The sequence below is a fragment of the Tachyglossus aculeatus genome, chromosome X1 (assembly GCF_015852505.1).
Source record: "Tachyglossus aculeatus isolate mTacAcu1 chromosome X1, mTacAcu1.pri, whole genome shotgun sequence".
NCBI lineage: Eukaryota > Metazoa > Chordata > Mammalia > Monotremata > Tachyglossidae > Tachyglossus > Tachyglossus aculeatus.
The window spans coordinates 17,761,611-17,773,358 of record NC_052101.1 but is presented as its reverse complement, the minus strand read 5'-3'; the positions used below and the strand labels follow the sequence as shown (position 1 = coordinate 17,773,358).

Here is an 11,748-nt window from a genome sequence, read left to right as displayed (position 1 = left end):
TAGGCCATTATTACACAGTGCTCGTAATCGAGAATGAGTTTGTTTCATTACAGGAAATCCACATTTATCAATCCATCAATCAATTGTATTAATTGAGTGCTTACTCTGTGCAAAGCACTGTATTAAGCTCTTGGAAGAGTGCAATATAAGGGAGTTGGTAGACCTTTTCCCTGCCCACACAGATCTCATAGTCTAGACGAGAGGCAGCATTATTATTATTATTATCATTATTATTATTATTATATTGAGAAACAGCATGGTGTAGTGAATAGAGCACTGTGTTTTGTTGTATGAAAGGAGAGGAGGTTAGCACTCCCCTTGAGAAGGATGGAAGAGGTACTAGTGGCCTATACAACACATATATGGTTAAGGCATTGCCACCTACTTCGTGGCATCTAACCAAGTTTTTCACCTGTATAGATGTCTATATGTTTGTACGTATTTATTACTCTATTTTATTTGTACAAATTTATTCTATTTATTTTATTTTGTTAATATGTTTTGTTTTGTTCTCTGTCTCCCCCTTCTAGACTGTGAGCCCACTGTTGGGTAGGGATCGTATCTATATGTTGCCAACTTGTACTTCCCAAGCACTTAGTACAGTGCTCTGCACACAGTAGGCGCTCAATAAATATGATTGAATGAATGAATAGAGCACAGGTCTGGGAGCCAGAAGAACCTGAGTTCTAATCCCTGCTCTGATACTTGTCTGTTGTATGACCTTGGACAAGTCACTTCATTTCTCTGTGTCTCAGTTCTCTCATCTGTAAAACGGAGATTAGCCCCACTTGGGACAGGAATTGTGTCCAGCCTGATTACCTTGTTTCTACCCCAGGACTTAGAACAATGCTTGGCACATAGTAAGTGCTTAACAAATACCATCATTCTGATAAATTACAGATATTTATATAACTGCTGTGGGCTGGGGTGAATACCAGAAGCTTAAAGGGTACAAACCTAAGGGCATTAGCAATGCCGAGGTGGATAGGCAACCACTGGAGGTTCTTGAGGACTGGGGAGACGTGGACTAAATTTTTTTTTTTAGAAAAATGATCCAGGAGGCTTAGTGAAGTATGGACTGGAGTGGGGAGGGACAGCAGACAGGGAGGTCAGCAAGGAGGCTAATGATGATGATGATGATGGCGTTTGTTAAGTGCTTACTATGTGCCAAGCACTGTTCTAAGTCTGTGGAGGATACAAGGTGATCAGGTTGTCCCATGTGGGGTTCACTGTCTTCATCCCCACAGACGAGGTCACTGAGGCCCAGAGAAGTGAAGTGACTTGACCAAAGTCACACAGCTGACAAGTGGCGGAGCCAGGATTAGAACCCATGACCTCTGACTCCCAAGCCCGGGCTCTTTCCACTGAGCCAGTTAAGTCAGGATAGGATAAGTGCTTAGATCAGTGTAGTAGCAATGTGGATGTATAGGAAAGGGTGGAACTGAGCACTGTCGTGAAGGTTGAACAGATAAGGTTTGGTGACAGACTGAATCTATAGGTTGATTGAGAGAGATCAGTGAAGTGATGAGAAGCAGCATGGCCTAGTGGCTAGAACATGGTTCTGTGAGTCAGGAAGACCTGGGTTCTAATCCTGGCTTTGTCACTTGTGTGACCCTGGGCAAGTCACTTCTCTGTGCCTCAGTTCCCTCATATGTAAAATTGGGATTAAGACTGTGAGCCCTATGTGGAACTTAATGATAATAATAATGATTATTGTGGTATTTGTTATGCGCTTCCTACGTGCCAGGCACCGTACTAAGCGCTGGTGTGGATACAAACAACTCCAGTTGGACAGTCCATGTCTCACACAGGGCTCACATTCTTCACCTCCATTTTACAGATGAGGTAACTGAGGCACAGAGGAGCCAAGTGGCTTGCCCAAGGCCACACTGCAGACAATTGGCGGAGCCAGGATCAGAAACATGACCTTCTCACTCCCAGTTCTGTGCTCTATCCACTACACCATGCTGCTCCTTGAGTACTTTGTGTCTACCTCAGCACTTAGTACAGTTCTTAGCACATTATAAGCATTTAACAAATACCATGCATACAGATAAACAGATATAAAAAAAGGGTAAAACCAAAGATATGTGCTTGTGAGATGGAGAGGATGGTGGGTCTGTCTACACTGGTGGGAAAAACAGAGGAAGGACAGGGTTTGGGTGGGAAGATGAGGAGTTCTGTTTTGGATACGTTAAGTTAGAGGTTTCAATGGGACAGTTGAGATACCCTGAAGGCAGGAGGAATTGGGAGATTGAATAGAAGGAGAGAGATCACGGCTGGAATGATCAATTTGGGAACCATCTGCATGGAGATGGTAGTTGCAGCCATGGGAGCAAATATCTCCAAGTATATTATTTCAGAATCATTTGAAGATGGAGGTCGAGATGAGAGTTGCTGACTCACTTCTTCCTCTCCTGATCCATTAGTCACTTGGATATTGGAACTGCAAACCAACACCAACTAGAAGTAGATCCAGTCTTTGATGAGAACCAGAGGGGATGTTGGGATCCGGGACCTGAACTAACTAGAAGTTAATAATCAATTAATAAAAAGTGTTTATTGAGCCACAGCTGAGAGTTGAAAAGGAGAGTTGAGAAGCAGCATGGCTCTGTGGAAAGAGCATGGGCTTTGGAGTCAGAGGTCACATGTTCAAATCCCAGCTCCACCAATTGTCAGCTGTGTGACTTTGGGCAAGTCACTTAACTTCTCTGTGGCTCAGTTCCCTCATCTGTAAAATGGGGGTTAAGACTGTGAGCCCCACGTGGGACAACCTGGTCACCTTGTAACCTCCCCAGCGCTTAGAACAGTGCTTTGCAGATAGTAAGCGCTTAATAAACACCATCATTATTATTATTATTAAAAGGAGGAGAGGGAAGAGAGACAGGGAAGAGGAGGAGGAGCTCAGAGCAAAGTAGAATGGTCCTGGCAGCTGGAGAGATCCAAACTCAACTGGTGGGGAGATGAGCTCCCCTGGATGACCTCGACTTGCATACTGACTTCCATTCATTCATTCATTCATTCAATCGTATTTATTGAGCACTTACTGTGTGCAGAGCCCTGTACTAAGCACTTGGGAAGAACAAGTCGGAACCATATAGAGATGGTCCCTACCCAACAACGGGCTCACAGTCTAGAAGGGGGAGACAGACAACGATACAAAACACGTAGACAGGTGTCAAAATCTTCAGAACAGAGTTATAGCTACAGTGCACATCATTAACAAAATAAATAGAATAGTAAATATGTATAAGAAAAATAAATAGAGTAATAAATCTGTACAAATATATACAAGTGCTGTGGGGAGGGGAAGGAGATAGGAGGTAGGAGATCCTTCCAGATGCCTTCCCATCATTGGGACAGGCAAATTCACGGCTCCCAGACCAACTGGCCCCTGATGTACAAACATGAAAGCTTGCCATAACTGATTATTGGCACTTCTATTCCCAGATCAGCAAGGGAAGGCATTAGGATGGATAGATAAGGAGACCAAAAAGAGGGCAGTTTGGAGAGAGGGTTTGGCACACTGTAGGCACAATTTGGGGCTGGGGAGACTGGGAGGGTTCTGACTGCCTGTCAATCCCAGCACCTCCTCCTGAGAGGGGTCGGGAGATGCCCCTCCATTCCTCCTTCCCACATGCTGCCCTGAGGTGATTGTTCTGAAGCCAGCCTGGATGATCAGGTAGTAAGTTGGAGGTGGTCGCAATTATTGAGCGCTTACTGTGTGCAGAGCACTGTACTAAGCGCTTGGGAAGTACAAGTTGGCAACACAGAGAGACGGTCCCTACCCAACAACAGGGTCACAGTCTAGAAGGGGGAGACAGGCAAAAATAACAAAATTGTCAGAACAAATAGAGTTATAGCTATACGTACATCATTAACAAAATAAATAGAATAGTAAATATATATAAGTAAAATAAATAGAGTAATAAATCGGTACAAATATATACAAGTGCTGTGGGGAGGGAAAGGAGGTAGGGCCCAGGGGATGGGGAGGAGAAGATGAAAAAGGGGGCTCAGTCTGGGAAGGCCTCCTGGAGGAGGTGAGCTCTCAGTAGGGCTTTGAAGGGAGGAAGAGAGCTAGCTTGGCGGATGTGTGGAGGGAGGGCATTATAGGCCAGGGGAAGGACGTGGGCCGGGGGTCGACGACGGGACAGGCGAGAACAAGGCACAGTGAGGAGGTTAGCGGCAGAGGAGCGGAGGGTGCGGGCTGGGCTGGAGAAGGAGAGAAGGGAGGTGAGGTAGGAGGGGGTGAGGCGATGGAGAGCCTTGAAGCCGAGAGTGAGGAATTTTTGAATGATTCATAGGTTGACAGGCAACCACACTTACTGTTGTGTGGCAGAGGTATAGAAAAAGGTCATTTGGTACTCAATTGCTTTCCCTGACTATAATTTATCAATCAACTCGTTGTATTCATTAGACACTTACTGGATTCAGAGCACTGTAGTAAGTGCTTTGGAGAGTACAATATAACAGAGTTGGTAGACACATTTTTTAATGATCCTGAGTTGAGTCTGACCACTCTCAGGGTCACACCTGGAGAGTTCCCAGTACTCTACCAGTCTCGACTATGGGAGGGAGAGTCAAGCAGTGGCATATTCTTTCCATTCTTAGCTTGGGCAGTAGCTAGGAAATGGAAGGCAAGCTGCTACAAGTCAAAGCTCACCTGTGCTGGGCAGCAGCAGCATGGGAGAGAGTCAAGGGTGGAGAAACAAGTGTTCTGCACAGAAGGAGATAATGCTAAACCACATCTATATTTTTACCAAGAAAATGCTATGGAAACACTTTTAGCACAATTGCAGGTGATGGTGGGATACTCTGGGAGAGATGTGTCCATGGCATCGCTATGGGTCGGATACCGCTCAAAAGCAAAAGACAAGATAAGGGTTGAGTCTGAAAGACCCTTTCCTTCAATATTTTCACCACATAGGCATTTGCCAATGAGCAGAATGAGGAACGATTTACTCCGAGGGTCCTTCAATATTTTCACCACACAGGCATTTGCCAATGAGCAGAACGAGGAATGATTTACTCCGGGGGTTCACAACTGAGGTGAAATTAGAACTCTGAACCTCGCCCCTCTCAATCTATTTGAGTGGCTCCAATAGAAGGCAGCTGAGCCAGGCTCTTTGGTAGGCTGATCTCACTCAGACTTCCTACGGTATGCTTAATCTAGTCCAGTTACACAAACAGTAGAGATGCCGATGATATATATAACTCTGGCATCCTAGCGATTTGGGAGGTTTAAGATCAAAGGATCCCACTCTCAGTTCTGGTTAACTAGACTATTCCAGACTTATGGGTTCTGCTACCTCTGAAGAGGCCTGTAAATGATTTGACAATCAATAATCACACAGAGACAAGCTGAAAGGTAAGTGTTCAGGAATTTTGACCCCAATTTCTCAATCAATCATCTTTTGGTCTAATCCCTCTGGCCCCCACCAGTGTGCCGGCGAAAAAGAGGCTGAACAAAAATGTGGATACGTCAGACTTCAGAAATGCATGGTGCCTCTCTGAAGCTGCATAGAGATGAACTGTTCGGGACAGAAAATTGGTCATAAAATGTATTTCATTATGTTTAACCATGAAATCACCAACATTAATAGGGGAATGGATGAAAACCAAGAATTTTAAATGTCCAGGAGAACTACACCTCAGCTGGTTGAGTTGGGATCATTTGAAGGTATGTCATTCAACATTTCAGAAAATTAGCCATTCAGAAGTCCAATAGTGGACCCAAAGGATTGAAAACAGAGTGAGACTGACTTATAGAGACAATAAACTCAAGATGGTCACAGAACACCAAGTTACGCATTTATTTCTGCTAATGGGGGATACATTTTTCAAATGAGTAGAAAAAGAATTTAGTAGAAGCCACAATCTTGCATTTTTCCTCTAAGTGAAAATTGGATAATAACAATAATAATAATTGTGGTATTTGTTAAGCACTGACTATGTGCCAAGCACTATACTAAGCACTAGGGTAGATACAAGACAATCAGATTCCACATGGGGCTTACAGACTAAGTAGGAGGGCAGATAGGTATTGAATTCATTTTGCGGCTGAGGGAACTGAGTCAGAGGAAATGAAGTGACTTACCCAAGTTAACACACAGACAAGAGGTGGAGCTGGGATTAGAACCCAGATCTTCTGACTCGCAGGCCTATGCTCTTTCCATTAGCTCACGTTCCTTCTTGAAATTAGTGGTAGCCTCCAGAACTATTTCTAATGACAGGTACAGCAGTGTTGACAGCATTTTCTGACCTAATTAAGTCATATCTACCCCAGTGCTTAGAACAGTGCTTGACATATCATAAGCACTCAACAAATAGCATTAAAAAACTTTTCCAAAGCGCTTACTATGTTTCGAGCACTGTTCCAAGCACCAGGGGAATCATTATTATTTTCAGTCTGGTCTCCAATCATTTTCTCTGGAAACTCTGATAATCTTCATTTGTTTTGCATCTCATTAGTCGATTTGCATCATAGAGGAGTGAAACTAGGCTAGAAATGAAATCTCCTGCTTAACTCCCATTTCCATCACTCCCCATTATAAGAATTACAATGTAATAACTAAAATTGTAAGCAATAATTTTCTTATTTAGTCTTCATTTTCATTCATTCATTCAATCGTATTTATTGAGCGCTTACTGTGTGCAGAGCACTGTACTAAGCGCTTGGGAAGTACAAGTTGGCAACATATAGAGATGGTCCCTACCCAACAGTGGCCTCACATTTGCTAAGCTTCATCCTATTTCCGTGGCTCTTCTTTCCCAGCATGCAAGATAAGGATGGTATAAGAAATTGGGTAAAGGGGATCCAACCCCATCAGTCTGCAAATCATTTCTCAGCCTCTGCAGATTTCCAGCTTAAACAATAACCATTTCTACTTTCGGTTTTTGAGAAATTCATTGCTGGGTGACGCAGTATAATCAGAGACACTCACATAAGAGTGAAAGGCAGGGACCTCTCCCTTACCCTCCTACTCTGCTTTCTCCTTTATCTTTGCCTCCGTTCTTGTTGACTAGCAACATCCTCAAACTGTCAGCTGTGTGACTTTGGGCAAGTCACTTAACTTCTCTGAGCCTCAGTTACCTCATCTCTAAAATGGGGATTAAAACTGTGAGCCCCCCGTGGGACAACCTGATCACTTTGTAACCTCCCCAGCACTTAGAACAGTTATTTGCACATAGTACGCCCTTAATAAATGCCATCTTCATTATTATTATTTTTCCCCAAAAAAATCATGTTTTGAGTCTGGTTATAAAACTCTGTGTCCACACCAAGCCCCGATCCTCATACCAATGAGATCATCTTCAGGGGAATGCAGAATTCTTTATGGACAGACTGCATTTTCTGCAAGGAAGAAGGCGTAAAATGGATTCCCTCCTTGAGGGCTACGCTGAAGGAGAGAGTGAGAAAGCGACAGCTACTTCTGAAAACTATTTAGAAAATTGGTCTGCCTGGATTTATTTTCATTTATCAAATATTATTTTGCTACTGTACCTAAGGTGGTGTAGCTAATGTCTCCAATCACACTTTACCACACCCTGGCACTGTGCCCCAAGCTAGGCAAGAGACAGGCGTCAGGTGACAGTGAAGACTGCTCTTTACAGCCGGCACGATTTTATGAAGGCAAATTTGTGTCACATTTTCCCTCTCTCTGTGCCAAATGGACAGCGTTTGATTTTGCTGGGTTGAGGAGATTAAAATGCCAAGAAGCTGCTCCACTAGCCAAGAACTCCACCACCAAAGCCAATGGCAAATTTGGGAGGCTCCAGTTGAGTGTGATCTCTCTGCGGAGTTACAATTTCAGGTTTTAGTTTCTTCTTAAAAATGCACAGGGCTATAGGGTTGGTGACAGTATCAGAGCAGTGCTGTTGTCAGTTGCCTGCTATTCTGTTGCTAATCACAGCCAAACCAGGTGTATCCCCCCTAGGTAAGGCGTGAGGCCCTGCTGAATACCCTGCATATTATCCTGTTAGTAAAGCTGTCACGAAAGTTGCCAGGGAGTGTGGGGAGCAGGGAGCTTAATCCAATTAAACCTTCACTGACTTTTCCACATTCCTACTAATGCTGTGGCCCAAATTATCTGTGGGGGAGGGCTCTTTTCAAAATGGGGCAGGTTTGAAGAAGGAGGTGGTTCATCCCAAAGTGCCTGGGAAACAACACGGCACAATTGAAAGCAAAAGGCAGAGAGAAAGATTTGGGTGGGAGAGGGGGGAGCTGAGGGAATCCATTTTAACTGAATTGGTGTTGATCTTTAACCTGGTGTCTCTGTAGTGTGGAGGTCTCACTTAGGAGCCAAAATCAAAACAAGAAAAAACTCTCTGGGATTTATTCTAGTAACACGATGCCTTGACTTCCCTCCTTAAGACGCATTTTGTGATCCTGGGAAGATATTTATACTGATGGCTAAAGGAAATGATGGGTGTAGTACAAGTTTTCTGGGAATTAAAACTAAAAAATATGCGCCAATTTAAATTTACACAGTCTATATTGACACAGATGGCAAATTTTACTGACGTATCTTTACTTTTTAGTCAGTGGAAAATATACAGGGCAATTTAATGTGACAGAATGATTCTTTGACAAAAACTGTGTCAGAAACAAATACTATCTTAAGATGCTCCACTCTAATGCCATGGAAAAAAAAAATAGCAGTTTATTGCACTTAACCAACTAGAAAGGATAGGAAAAGTTGGAAGAAGTCTCATTCCCCAGTCTACAGGAGACAGTATCACTCAGGAGGAGCAGAGACAAGAAAATGAATTGAGCAACATACCCGTTTAACTTATAGCCTGGTATCTCATGGGCCTGGGAATCAGAAGGACCAGGGTTCTAATCTAAGCTCTACCACTTGTTTGTCGTGTGACCTTGAGCAAGTCACTTCACTTTTTTGGGCCTTAGTTACCTGATCTGTAAAGTGGGGATTAAAAATGGGGACTGTGATCCCCATGTGGGACAGGACTATGTCCAACCTGATTAACTCGTATCTAATCCAGAATTTAGAACAGTGCTTGGCACAGAGTACTTGTTAATAATAACAATAAGAAGAAGAAGAATAAATACCATTAGTAGTTGATTCATTGGTAAGACCTCTGCCCCTCTGAAGGAAGGGGAGATGGAAGGTGGAAGGGAAAGAAGGGGAAAAGTCATGGAGTCTGGACTGCTTACCACAGTTTTATGGGCATGCCATGGTGATCAATAAATCAATATGACTGAGTAAGCATTTACTGAATAAAACACTGTAATAAGTGCTTGAAAGAGTATAATAGAATTTGTGGACATGCTCCCTGCCCATAGGAAACTGGGCCTTTAGCAAGCAGAGGGAGGAAAATGATACGGGATTCCCACACTCAAGCCCCAAGAGTGTGGCAGTGTGTGGCAGTGTGGCTTAATGGAAAGAGCACGTGATTGGGAGTCAGAGGTCATGGGTTCTAATCCCGGCTCCACTATTTATCAGCTGTGTGACTTTGGGCAAGCCACTTACTTCTCTGTGCCTCAGATACCACATCTATAAAATGGGGATTAAGAAAGTGAGCCCCATATGGGACAACCTGATTACCTTGTATCTACCCCACTGCTTAGAACAGTGCTTGGCACATAGTAAGTGCTTGACAAATACCATCATCATTATTATTATTATAATTATTACTATTGTCATTTACAATCAGTGTACAAGACATTTTCAAAATTTTCTAATGATATGAAGTACATAATATTTTCCTTCGTAAAATGTTGGCATATGATGTATCTATTCATGCTGACACACACATATCCGCCCTTCAGATATGAAAATGATGCTACCAATGGAGAGATATTTGTCATTGTCTCCAAGTGAGCACACGCTTGGAAGTCAGAGGTCATGGGTTCCAATCCTGGCTCTGCCACTTGTCAGCTGGGTGACTTTGGACAAGTCACTTAACTTCTCTGAGCCTCAGTTACCTCATCTGTAAAATGGGGATTAAGACTGTGAGCCCCACATGGGACAATCTGATTACCTTGTATTTACCCCAGCTCTTAGAACGGTACGTGGCACATAATAAGTTCTTAACAAATACCATCATCATCATCAGAGCAGGCAAGTGGCAGAGATGGAATTAAAACTCAGGTCACCTGACTCTCAGAACCGTGCTCTTTCCACTAGACCATGCTGAATCTTTTTATGGTCATTCCATGATTATCCATTGATTGATTGATTGATTGATTAATCAATTACACCATTTCAATTCATCATAGAATCCTACTGGTGTCCTTTCCCCTGAGGGACACCCTGCGGATGCCTTGCCCAGTGAATGTGTGATGTGAACTACTTCAGTGTTAGTGGTCTGGATGTATTCTAGGATCTCATTATTTAGGGCTGAGAGACTTGGACATTCAATAATAATAGTAATTATGGTATTTTTAAGTGCTTACTAAGTGCCAGGCACTGCACTAAGCACTGGGAGAGCATAGTTTCCAAAACCATTTAGAGGCAACTGTGTTTTTAGATAGGTCTGGGGGTTAAAAGGACCTGAGTTCTAATCCCAGCTCCTCCACTGTGTGACCTTATAAGTCACTAAACCTCTCTGTGCCTCATTTACCCCATCTGTAAAATGGGGATTAAGAGTGTGAACTCCATGTTGGACAGGGACTGTGTCCAACCTGCTTAACTTGTATCTACCTGAGTACTTAGAACAGTGCTTGGCACATAGTAAGCACTTAACATATGCCACTATTATTATTGTCACACATTGTTATTATTGTTCTGAAGGGCTCTCAGAGAAACCCAAAAATTTACATTCAACTTGTCAACCTTGCTGGGAAGCAGGCATTAGAGGAAAAGGTATGCCCCATTTAATAGATGGGATAACCAGCAGAAATCCCAGGATTATCCATGAATGCAAAGTAACCAGAATTCAAGATTCTGTAGAACATGCCCAAAAGGCCACAGTGTGTGTTCCAGGAAATTTTCACTGGGTTCACTTTTGCTTCAAATTGACACTTAGGATGAAATCCTAGTAAATGCAGATTTAACTAGAGATTATCTACTCATGTCTCTCCCCAAAGTGCTGCCATTCATAATTAAATACACAAGTAACACCTGGTTAATGTAAAATAAAGTGTTAAGGAAAATCACAAATTCTGCCAATGCTCTAGAGAGCATATCTCCATATCCCAGAGTAGCTTGTCTGTGTATCTTCCCCTCTTGACTGAAAGCTCCTTTAAGACAGGACTTGTGCCATATCACATATCCCTTGGAGGAATCCTTAATAAGCAGATGAGTTGAGAGGAAGGGGAGAGTGTGAGTGTGTATGGGGGGGGGTGCAGTTTCAACATCTGTAATCCCAGCATTTTAGGGAAAAACAGAGGATTCCCAAAAGAATCCTACCTCCTGCTCCTGCCAAAGAATACATCCTACAGAGAGTTTGAAAAGTCTCTTCTGTAATGTCACTGGACCACGTGTTTGCTAAATTCACCTAGAAATGTCATGGGCAGTTTTAATAATAATAATTATGATAGCATTTGTTAATTGCTTACTATGTACCAAGCACTAAGTACTGGGGTAGATACAAGCTAATCAGGTTGTCCCACATGGGGCTCACAGTCTTAATCCCCATTTTACAGATGAGGGAACTGAGGTACGGAGAAGCGAAGTGACTTGCCCAAAGTCATACAGCTGACAAGTGGCGGAGCTGGGATTAATCAATCAATCAATCAATTAATCAATCGTATTTATTGAGCGCTTACTGTGTGCAGAGCAC

The 11,748-nt window shown here is 43.0% G+C and overlaps 2 non-coding genes across 2 annotated transcripts; both read left to right on the top strand.

Moving 5' to 3' along the window:
- Nucleotides 1-283: 283 nt before the first annotated feature.
- Nucleotides 284-411, top strand: LOC119920186. The gene has a single exon (XR_005447949.1). It is a non-coding gene; the product is annotated as a U6atac minor spliceosomal RNA (small nuclear RNA).
- A 4,107-nt stretch (nt 412-4,518) lies between these two features.
- LOC119920139 lies at nt 4,519-4,656 on the top strand. The gene has a single exon (XR_005447904.1). It is a non-coding gene; the product is annotated as a small nucleolar RNA SNORA7 (small nucleolar RNA).
- The last annotated feature ends 7,092 nt before the right edge of the window (nt 4,657-11,748 follow it).